We start from the raw sequence: 12,500 nt of genomic DNA on the forward strand, positions 1-12,500 counted from the left end.
AAGTTACAGGGACGTAAACACACCAACGTTGATTATCAAGCGATGGTGGGCTGACAAACACAGACACACAAACTCACACACTCACATATATATGCAATGGACTTCTTTCAAACTGCAACCCCCTTGATTATTATGTGTGGGGCGCACTTGAGCGAGAGACCACAAAAACTCCTTGTAACACCAAAGATGAACTGAAGGCAAGAATTATGGCAGCGTTCATCAACAAGGAGACCGTCCAGAAGTGTTGCAGGAGATTCTGAAGACTCCTGGAGGCCATCGTTGAAGCCAATGGCGATTTTATTGAATAAATTTATTCTTTAGTATTTCAAGATATTTTTATATAATTTAGGCATAGGAGTGGCTGTGTGGTAAGTAGCTTGCTTACCAAACCACATGGTTCCGGGTTCATTCCCACTGTGTGGCACTTTGGGCAAGTGTCTTCTACTATAGCCTCAGGCTGACCAAAGCCTTGTGAGTGGATTTGGTAGACAGAAACTGAAAGAAGCCTGTTATATATATGCATATATATATATGTATGTGTGTGTGTGTGTATGTTTGTGTGTCTGTGTCTGTCCCCCCAATATCGCTTGAGAACCGATGCTGGTGTGCTTACATCCCCGTAACTTAGTGGTTCAGCAAAAAGAGACCGATACAATAAGTACTAGGCTTACAAAGAATAAATTCTGGGGTCGATTTGCTCGACTAAAGGCGGTGCTCCAGCATGGCTGCAGTCAAATGACTGAAACAAGTAAAAGAGTAAAAGAGTAAAGAGTATGAAGGGAGGCCTGACAGCTCCCATTTTTAGCAGGGGTTCACAACCACAGGTGGGATCCCTTCTCTCATGGTTATTGTTGTTGATGGTCGTAGTGGTGGTAGTAGTAGTGGCAGTGATGGTAGTAGTAGTAGTAGTGGTAGTAGTTATTAGTAGTTGTAGTGGTGGTGGTGGTGGTAGCAGTAGTAGTCGTACTTGTTGTGGAAGTGGTGGTAGTAGAGTTAGTAGTAGCAGAAGTAGTGGTAGTAGTGGTGGTGGTGGTGGTAGTGGTGGTAGTAGTAGTAGTAGTGGTAGTAGTAGCGGTAGTAGTAGCGGTAGTAGTGGTAGTAGTAGTGGTATTAGTAGTAGTAGTAGTAGTAGTAGTAGTAGTAGTAGTAGTAGTAAGGGTGGTGGTAGCTGTAGTGGTATAGATTGCAGTGGTAGTAGAAGCAGTATTAGCAGTAGTTGTGGTAGTAGAAGAGTTACCGTTAGATGTGTTACTGGCGTGTGAGGTAATAGAACAGGTAGGGCCAGTGTCAAAACAGTATATACACATATATATGTATGTATGTATGTATATGTGTGTGTGTGTGTGTGTTTTGGGGTTTCAATGTATATGTGAATATATATATATCCACCTGTGTATATATGTATATGAACACACATGTGAGTGGAGTGTATATATATAAGTTATACATTTACATATATTTGTAGATATCTATATGTGTATTATATATATGTATATGCATATATATATTTATATGTATGTATATATATGTGTATGTATATATATATATGTATATATATATTATATATATATGCATATGTATATATACTATATATGTATATATATACTTACATGTATATATATATATATATATACATTATATATATATGCATATATATGTATGTATATATTATATATATGTGTATATATGTATTATATATATATATGTATATACATATGTAGATATATATATACATATTATGTGTATATATATATTTATATGTATATATATATTATATGTATATATACATATTATATGTATATGTATATATAAATATATATTTGTATATATATATATATATTATATGTATATATATATATAAGTATATTATATATATGTATGTGTATATATATATATATATATATATATATATTCTATGTATATATATATTCTATGTATATATATATATATATATATATATATATATATATATGTATATATATATATATATATATGTATATATATATATATATATATATATATATATATATATATATATATATATATATATATACACACACACACCCTTATTGCCTCTGGCACCCTCACACTCATATCCCTACACACCCACCGTCACCATCTCCGCTACCCTACAAAACAACACGGTGCTGTAAGAGTAAGAGCGACCAACGAAATGCCGCAGCTGAAGGTCATGTGACCAGTGCTGACCCCTAGCGGCCGAACAGGTCATTGCTGATTGAGTGGAGTCTGTAATTACATTGGTGGACATCGGGGTTTGGCGAGGGCGAGATCTTTTTCTAGAACGGTGAATAATTGAAGAGGTGGGGAGGAAGGCGGAACAGGAGGGATGGTGGCCGGGGTGGGATGGGATGGGGTGTGGATGTGTATGTGTGTTGGGGGTCGATGGAAGTGAGGCATTGTGGGATGTATGAGTAAGTAAAGGAAAACTGGGAACTGATACAGTCGTCACCATCACGATTGTCATCATCACAATCATCGTCATCATCACAATCATTGTCAGCATGAACATCCTTCTCTCTTCCTCCCCTCCGCTCCTCCTCTTCCACTTCCCCTCTTTCCTCCTTTTCTTTCCCCTCCTCCGCCTCCTCGTTATCATCATCCTCATCATCACTGTTGTCGTTGTCATCACCCAACGTGGTCATCATTAACATCACCATCATTGTCATCACCACCACCACCATTGTCCTCACCATCATTATCGTCATCGTCGTCATCACCATCATCATCATCATCATCATTGTCATAACTTTTTTGTCATCATCATCGTCATCATCATCATCATCATCATAATTGTCATCATCATCATCATCACAAACATCATAATCGTCATCGACATTATCATCATCATCATCGTTGTCATAATTTTTTCGTCATCATCATCGTCATCGTCATTGTCACTTTTGTGGTTACTATGATCATCCACATCACTATCATCACCATTATCATAAATATCATTACCATTGTTGTCATCGTCGCCAACACCATCACCATCAACATTGCTGTCATCATCATCATCATCATCGTCATCATAATCATTGCTTAAATCATTGCTTGCTTTGTCATTGTCCACTTCAGCCTCTTCTTCGTCATCATCATCATCATCATCATCATCACAACCACTATCATCAGCATTATGCTTATCGTCACCACCACCACCACCACCACCACCACCACCACCACTACCTTCCCCATGCTCATCATCATTATTATTGTTGTCATTGTCATCATAACCATTGCTTTCATCACCATCAACAACATAACCATCACTGTTGTTGCAATCACCATCACCATCAATTACAACTGCAATGGTTTCTTGTTGCCGTTGTTACTGGTCAGATTAGCCATAGCTTGGTCTGGTCAGTCACCACTACACCCACACAACCCAATCCCAGGATGACTAAGATGGTAGCTGCACCTCTGACATATATATGTGTGTGTGTGTGTGTATTTCGTTTTTGTATTTGGTTCACAAGATTCTTTATGGGAATTCGTGTGTTGAAGCATATTTTATTGTCTGCGGAAGGTCTCTTCAGTTCAATTTCCGTTCATTTACTTATTTATGTTTTCTAAAATGTTCGTTGAAAAGGTTGCAAGAAGCAACGAAAATTTTAGAAAAAATAAATAAGTAAATGAGAGGAAATCGAACCGGTGAATGTGTTAATTAAGGAGACATTAAAACAAAATGACTCTCCCCAGACACAATTATATATATGTATATATATATAGCATTAATAATGAAAAATACTTCACAGATGGTGATTATATTTTTGTTGATACATCGCTACATATGTTTCAGCATTGCATGTATTTTTATGGGATTCCCATGTGCTTGAAAAGACATACCTACCTTGCATACAGGTTTATCCCTTGCAACCCTCTCCAGATGTGCATCCCTAATCTTATGGGCTCATAGTTGCTGGGGCCATGTAAAAAGCACCCATGCCTGTGCTGTATAAAAGCATCCAGTACACTCCATAAAGTGGTTGGCTTTAGGAAGGGTGTCCATCCATAGAAACCATACCCAAACAGATTGGGTGCCTGAACAGTCCTTCGGCTGGTCAGCTCTTGTCAAACTGTCCAACCCATGCCAGCATGGAAAATGGACGATAAAGGATGATGATGATGATGTATAGACTTAGGGGTGGCTGTGTGGTAAATAGCTTGCTTACGAACCACATGGTTCCGGGTTCAGTCCCACTGTGTGGCACCTTAGGCAAGTGTCTTCTACTATAGCCTCGGGCCGACCAAAGCCTTGTGAGTAGATTTGGTAGACGGAAACTGAAAGAAGCCCGTCGTATATATATATATACATATACATGTATGTGTGTGTATATGTTTGTGTGTCTGTGCTTGTCTCCCCAACATTGCTTGACAACCGATGCTGGTGTGTTTACGTCCCCGTAACTTAGCGGTTCGGCAAAAGAGACCGATAGAATAAGTACTAGGCTTACAAAGAATAAGTCCTGGGGTATATTTGCTCGACTAAAGGCAGTGCTCTAGCATAGCCGCAGTCAAATGACTGAAACAAGTAAAAGAGTAAAAAGTATAGTAAAGAGTATATATTCTTTTGTTATGATATCTGTTGGTATTGTTTTATGAGACTGAATTAGACATTTTTCCGGATTTCCATGTGCAAATTTGTCGCAGCCATGACCAGCCTGTCTGAGAATCAGTCATTATATAAGCATTACAATGTAGCTATACATATGCACTCACACACACGTATGTATGTTGTCTTCTATTCTTCATTATTTGAAATTCTTCCTCTGAGAAAGGAACTGGCTTCTAACCTAGGATACAAATCTACTTCATTAGAATGGCAGATAACAAAAACAACGTCTCATTTTAAACCCGAGAAAAGTCTGGCATGTGTGAGATTCCGGTTGATTTCTTTTCCTGGAAACCCTAGCTTTTCGAGGTGGGAGGTGTATATGGGTGTATGGATGGCTGGCTGGGTGGATGGATGTGTGTGTTAATCCTTTGCAACCCTCTGTGTGTGTAGGCATGTATGCATGCATTGATGTGTATAGATGCATGTATGTGTGTATCTGTCTGCTTCATCTGTTTTTAACCATTTAAATTCTTCCTCTGAGGAAGGAAAGAGCTGGTTTCTAACAAAGATACAAAGCTCCATCTTTGGAATGTGGATAACGAAAACAATGTCACATTTTGAAACTGAGAAAAGTCTTACATATTTTTATTCTTCCACTTACAGATTGTATTTGTAATGTGCGAGTTGGTTGGTTGATTTCCTTCTCAGAAAACCCTAACCCTTCCAGATAGCCACATGTATGTATGTATGTATGTATGTATGTATGTATGTATGTATGTATGTATGTATGTATGTATGCAGTATGCATTTATGTATGTATGTATGCATGCATGCTTGTCAAGAGCAAGGCTCCTTAGCCACCAACGGAGCCGCAAATGCAAAATATAAGTTAGTCCTAGAGCGCACAATGTTCCTGAAGGTCGGCAATGGTCCTCCTCGGTCACGAGTGGACGGCCATCATCATCATGTATGTATGTATGTATGTATGTATGTATGTATGTATGTATGTATGTATGTGTGGATTGATAGGTGTACGTGCGCGTGTAAGTATACATGTATGTATGTGTGTGTATGTATGTTCTTTTCTGTATTTAATCGTTAAAATGCTTCCTCTTAGGTAGGAGCTGGTTTCTAACAAAGATAGAAAGCTCCCTCGTTGGAATGTAGGTAACAAAAATAATGCCATATTCTAAACTTGAGAAAAGTCTTGCATACTTTTACTGTTCCACTTACAGATTGTATTTGTCACGTGTAAGTTAGCTCCAGGCAGACACCAGAGTCCGATCCGGCCCTGGGTCAAATCGAATCACTCCACCCCATGTCAGCATGTAAGACAAACATTAAATGATTATGATGATGATGGATGAGGGAGATGATGATGGTGCAGATGATGATGATGATGACGACGATGATGATGACAATGATGATCTCAGTGGTGGTGCTGGGGAAAGTGGTGATGATGATTACGATGATGGTGAAGATGGTGATAATGATGATGATGATACCGACAATGATAGTGGTGATGGCGAAGGTGATGATGGTGATGGTGATGATGATGATCAAGACACCGGTGAAAGTCATGGTGATGGTATTAATGGCAGTGAGAGTGGTGGCGGTGGTAGTGGTGGTGGTGGTGTTGGTGGTGGTGGTGGTGGTGATTATGGTTACTATGATGATGATGGTGGTGATGATGATGAAATATTGTGGTTATACTGATGATGATAAAAGCATCAATGATATAGTAGATTATGATGATGATGAATCCGAAAAAGCCTGAGACTGTTGCTAGGTTACCAATCTGGCACTGGCCTCTGTACCCAGGGCCATTATTTCCATCTGAGACAATATTCTTTGACACCGACACCAAAAGACATAAAACACCAACATTTTTCTTCAAAAATATTCATATGTATTATACATACATACATATATATAAATATATATATAGATTTATATATATATATATATATACATACATATGTATATATATGTATAGACACATATAACTGTAGATTTACATGTGTATATATATATATATATATATACATAACATATAAGTGTGTGTATATATATATCTATATGTATATATGTACATTAATGAATGTGTATTATGCATATAGATGTATGTGTGTTTGTATATACATATTGTTATACACACACAAATTCGTTCATATATGAATATATACAGCATGTAGCAGTGCTTTGTGCTATAATATTACACACCTAATGCTATATAAATTGTGTGTGGATATGTGTATGTTTGTCTAGGTAGAGACTTATGTGTCTTTGTGTATTGTATATGTATGCATTTGTATATGTGTGTGTGTATAAACATATGCTATATGTCTATACACATACACCATATGGAAACCACTCATGTATATATATACATATATATACACACACACACACATATATATATATATATATATATATATATATATATATATATATATATATATATATATATATATGCACAGGTGTGGCTGTGTGGTAAGAAGCTTGCTTGCCAACCACATGGTTCCGGGTTCAGTCCCACTGCATGGCACCTTGGACAAGTGTCTTCTACAAAGCTTTGTGAGTGGATTAGGTAGACGGAAACTGAAAGAAGCCTGTTGTGTATATAATTAATTAAAAAAAAAAACAGAGAAAAGACAATGAGAAAAAAATCTGTCAGTTTGAATGGTGAAGTTCCATAGAAGTGATTATTATTATTATTGTTATTATTATTATTATTATTATTATTATTATTATTATTATTATTATTATTAAGGCTGTGACCTGGCAGAAGCATTAATACGCCGGGCAAAATACCTTGCGGCACTTTGCCTGTCTGCAAGTTCTGAGTTCAAATTCCACCAAGGTTGACTTTACCTTTCATCCTTTTGGGGTTGAATAAATAGGTACCAGTTGAATGCTGGCGTTGATGTAATCCAATCATCCCCTCTCCTAAAACTGCTGCCCTTGTGGTAAAATTTGAAAACAATATCATTATTATCATTATTATTCGTTTATTTGTTTCACTCATTTGACTGTGGCCATGCTGGAGCACCGCCTTTGGTCGAGCAAATCGACCCCAGGACTTATTCTTTGTAAGCCTAGTACTTATTCTATCGTTCTCTCTTGCCGAACCACTAAGTGACGGGGACATAAATACACCAGCATCGGTTGTCAAGCAATGTTGGGGGGACAAACATAGACACACACATATACATACATACATACATACATACATACATACATATATATATATATATATAGGTCAGTAAATAGTGGGGTTGTGTTAACCGCACGTGGAGAAATAATAGGAAAATGAAAAAAAGCCAGAACTGCTGAACTGGAAGCATAATTTAATAAAGATTTTTTCTAACCGGTTTTCCACCCCTCAGTGACCTTATTCCTCCATGAACAGGTTAGAAAAAATCTTTATTAAATTATGCTTCCAGTTCAGCATTCTGGCTTTTTTTCATTTTCCTATATATATATATATATATATATATATATGATGGGCTTCTTTCAGTTTCCGTCTACCAAATCCACTCACAAGGCTTTCGTCGGCCCGAGGCTATAGTAGAAGACACTTGGCCAAGGTACCACGCAGTGGGACTGAACCCAGAACCATGTTGTTGGTACGCATGCTACTTACCATATAGCCACTCCTGCGCCTTTAGAAATATGGAAAGCTTCATGAATTTACGTGTCATCCTTGCGCAGGGGCCATGCTAATCTCTGTATCGTTCCAATTTTAGTATATGTACTGCCGAAGCAAGGTGGTAAGTTGGTTGAATTGTTACCATGTTGAGTAAAATGTCAGCAGCATTTCGTTGTGTCTTCACAATTTGAGTTCAAATTTCTCCAGGTTCAACTTTGCCTTTCAACCTTTTGAGATTGATAGAATAAGTATCAGTCAAGCAGTGAGGTCAATGTAATCAACTAGTCCCCTCCCTAAAAATTTCAGGCCATGTACCTATTGAGAAAATATTATTATTATTATTATTATTATTATTATTATTAAGGCAGTGAGCTGACAGAATCATTAGTGTGTCGGCCAAAATATGTAGCAGTTTTCTATCCGTTGCTACATTCTGAGTTCAAATTTAGCCAGCATCAGCTTTCAGGGTCAATAAATTAAGTACCAAATTTCAGGCCTTATGCCTATAATAGAAAGGATTTTTATTATTATTATTATTAAGGAGTGGCTGTGTGGTAAGTAGCTTGCTTACCAACCACATGGTCCCGGGTTCAGTCCCACTGCGTGGCACTTTTGATAAGTGTCTTCTACTATAGTTTCGGGCTGACCAAAGCTTTGTGAGTGGATTTGGTAGATGGAAACTGGAAGAAGCCCATCGTATATGTATATATATGTATATATATATGTGTGTGTATATGTTTGTGTGTCAGTTGGTCCCACCCAACATCGCTTGACAACCGACGTTGGTGTGTTTACATCCCCGTAACTTAGCAGTTTGGTAAAAGAGAGAACGATAGAATAAGTACTAGGCTTACAAAGAATAAGTCCTGGGGGGCGATTTGCTCGACTAAAGGCGGTGCTCCAGCATGGCCGCAGTCAGATGACTGAAACTAGTAAAAGAGAGAGTAAGTAAGTAAAGAGTAAGGTAGTGAGCTGGCAGAATTGTTAGCACGCCGGGCAAAATGCTTAGCAATATTTCTTTCCATCCTTACATTCTGAGTTCAATTTCCACCAGGGTCAACTTTGCATTTTATCCTTTTGGGGGTCAATAAAATAAGTATCAGTCAGACACTGGAGTCAATATAATCAACTAGTCCCCAACCCTGAAATTTCAGGCTTTGTGCCTATAATAGAAAGGATTAGCTAATGATCCTGTTGATGATTGTACAGCATGTGTAGCCTATCATGGGTTTGTGTCTGCTTTAAATAGTGATTACTATATGTAGCAGAAGATGGGCAGGGGTCGGGATCTAGTTTCTCATGAAAAGAATTGTATGATGCATTTTCATCTGTTCCACAGCCAAGGTTTTAAAAACTTTTATAGTGTTGATGATGTTGGTGATATATATTTAAATATATCTAATATATAAACATATATATATGTATATATCACATGCATTATATATATATATATATGTGTGTTTGTGTGTTTGCATATAGATATATAAAAATGTATGTACGGATATGGATATAAATACATGGTATATGTATATATGTGTGTGTGTGTGTGTATGCATTTATATACATGTGGGTATATGTTGATATATATATATATATATATGTAGATAAAACTATATATACAGTTGTATAGTCGTATATATATATATTACATATATATATCTACAGTTGTGTATATATATATATATATATATATATACACACACAACTGTATATATAAATGTTTTGTGTGTATGTGTGTATACACTACAGATATACAAAATTTATATAGAAATATACAAAGAAAAATTATGATTTTACACAAACACTTTTCTTCGTTTGAATAAATCAAAGATAATAAAAATTCCCCCCCCCCAAAAAAATCAATGAATTCTGTTTAATTCCTCAAAAAATGGTCTTGGAGGAATTCTCTGATTTACGACTCCACAATGCCAAAGAACGCCTTATCAATGTTCCAATATCTACCAAAATACCATTTGACAAATATGATGTCATTTTGTAAAAGTGCTTGTTTTAGATTTCTAGAAAAAGATTCTAAGATTAATTGAGGATTTGGTATTGTTGGTCGGTTGGTCGGTCTAGCTTTCAGTTGGTTGGTTTGCTTGTTTGTTGGCTGGGCGGTTGGTTGGTGTGGAATACAAGATTTGTACTGTTATCTTTGTGAAGATCACCGTCATCTTCATCATCGTCATCACCATTGACATCGCCATTAGGAACAAGCTGCAATAACATCATTGCTTTTTGGAGTTATCTCCGTCGTTATTATTGGTGTTCCTATCATAGATAAGACAGAACAGATATCATCGTCGTCGTTTAACGTCCTCTTTCCATGCTAGCATGGGTTGGACGATTTGACTGAGGACTGGTGAAACCAGATGGCTACACCAGGCTCCAGTCTGGTTTGGCAATGTTTCTACAGCTGGATGCCCTTCCTAACGCCAACCACTCTGAGAGTGTAGTGGGTGGTTTTACGTGTCACCCGCACGAAGGCCAGTCAGGTGGTACTGGCAACGACCACGCTCAAAATGGTGCATTTCATGTGCCACCCACACAAGAGCCAGTCCAGGGGCACTGGCAACGATCTCGCTTGAAAAAAAAAAAGAAAAGTAAAAGATAAATGTGAATGTAGGTGTGTATCTGTTTGTCTATCTATCTGTCTGTTTGTCTATTTATCTATCTATCTATCTATCCATCTGTCTATCTGTCTATCTATCTATCTATCTATCTGTCTGTCTGTCTGTCTGTCTGTCTGTCTGTCTGTCTGTCTGTCTGTCTGTCTGTCTGTCTGTCTGTCTGTCTGTCTATCTATCTATCTATCTATCTCTATCTATCTATCTATCTATCTATCTATCTATCTATCCATCTATCTATCTATCTGTCTCTCTCTCTATCTATCTATCTATCTGTCTGTCTGTCTGTCTGTCTATCTATCTGTCTATCTACCTGAGTACCTACCTATCTATCTAGCTATCTATTTATCTATGTTTGTTTGTTTATAGTTTCAGCTTAGAGCTGCGGCCATGCTGATGCACCGCCGTGTAAGTGTGGGATGCTTACAGCACCTAGGTTTCCCTAGGACGAGAACCGGTGCTCTCAGTGTGATATGGCCGTAAGCATGTGTATAAGGGATGACCACTAGGTGGACATCCAATATGCTAGAAAGAGGTCATCAACGACCCAACCACATTATTTTTTCTTTGTGGTTGGGTCGTTGATGACCTCTTTCTAGCATATTGGATATCCACCTAGTGGTCATCCCTTATACATGTGTAATACAATTTTTTCTGAATTTTCAGATTTTTTTATATGCTAGGCCACTTGGTTTTAAATTGAATTAATATTCAATTTATCGCCCTATCTATATAAATAATATTTATGTATCTAGCTATCTGTTTATCCATCCATCCATCTATCCAGCCTACCAATCTAACAATTTACCTGTCTATCTCCCCCCTCTCTCTATCTACTTATCTGTCTATCCATCCATCTGTCCATCCATCTATCTCTCTCTATCTCTTTGTCTTTCTAGGTGTCTGACTAAGACACCCTCTGCCTTCTTGACAATTTTAGAGATGCTGTTTATCCAACAGAAATTGCTGTTGGCCGTTGCCAGTACCGGAGCGTGGCCGTTGCCAGTACCGCCTGACTGGCTCCTGTAGGATTTTCGAGCGAGATCGTTGCCAGTGCCCCTGGACTGGCTTGTGCGGGTGGCACATAAAAGACACCATTTCGAGCGTGGCCGTTTTCGTGCGGGTGACACGTAAAAGCACCCACTACACTCTCTGAGTGGTTGGCGTTAGGAAGGGCATCCAGCTGTAGAAACTCTGCCAAATCAGACTGGAGCCTGGTGTTGCCATCCGGTTTCACCAGTCCTCAGTCAAATCGTCCAACCCATGCTAGCATGGAAAGCGGACGTTAAACGATGATGATGATGATGATGAATAATGCCCAGGTTACATTCACAAGCAGGCTTTTATATATATATATACATATATATGTATATGTCGCCTTACTGGCACTTGTGCCGGTGGCATGTGAAAAAACATTCGAGTGAGGTTGTTGCCAGTGCCGCTGGACTGGCTCTTGTGCAGGTGGCATGTAAAAAACACCATTTTGAGCGTGGCCGTTGCCAGTACCGCCTAACTGGCCCTCGTACCGGTGGCACGTAAAAGCACCCACTACACTCTTGGAGTGGTTGGCGTTAGGAAGGGCATCCAGCTGTAGGAACCTTTGCCAGATCAGATTGGAGCCTGGTGCAGCCTCCTGGCTTGCCAGACT

The 12,500-nt window shown here is 38.1% G+C and overlaps 1 protein-coding gene and 1 pseudogene across 3 annotated transcripts in view; one reads left to right on the top strand and one right to left on the bottom strand.

The window, feature by feature from the left end:
- LOC106876278 (uncharacterized) overlaps positions 1 to 12,500 on the top strand; it is a 1,065,409-nt gene that overhangs the window by 156,299 nt on the left and 896,610 nt on the right. The gene's annotated exons all lie outside the window — the stretch shown is intronic.
- Positions 8,243 to 8,342, bottom strand: LOC128251263 (U6 spliceosomal RNA; annotated as a pseudogene).

Source organism: Octopus bimaculoides, chromosome 29 (assembly GCF_046866305.1).
Source record: "Octopus bimaculoides isolate indiv1 chromosome 29, ASM4686630v1, whole genome shotgun sequence".
NCBI classification, from domain to species: Eukaryota; Metazoa; Mollusca; class Cephalopoda; order Octopoda; family Octopodidae; genus Octopus; species Octopus bimaculoides.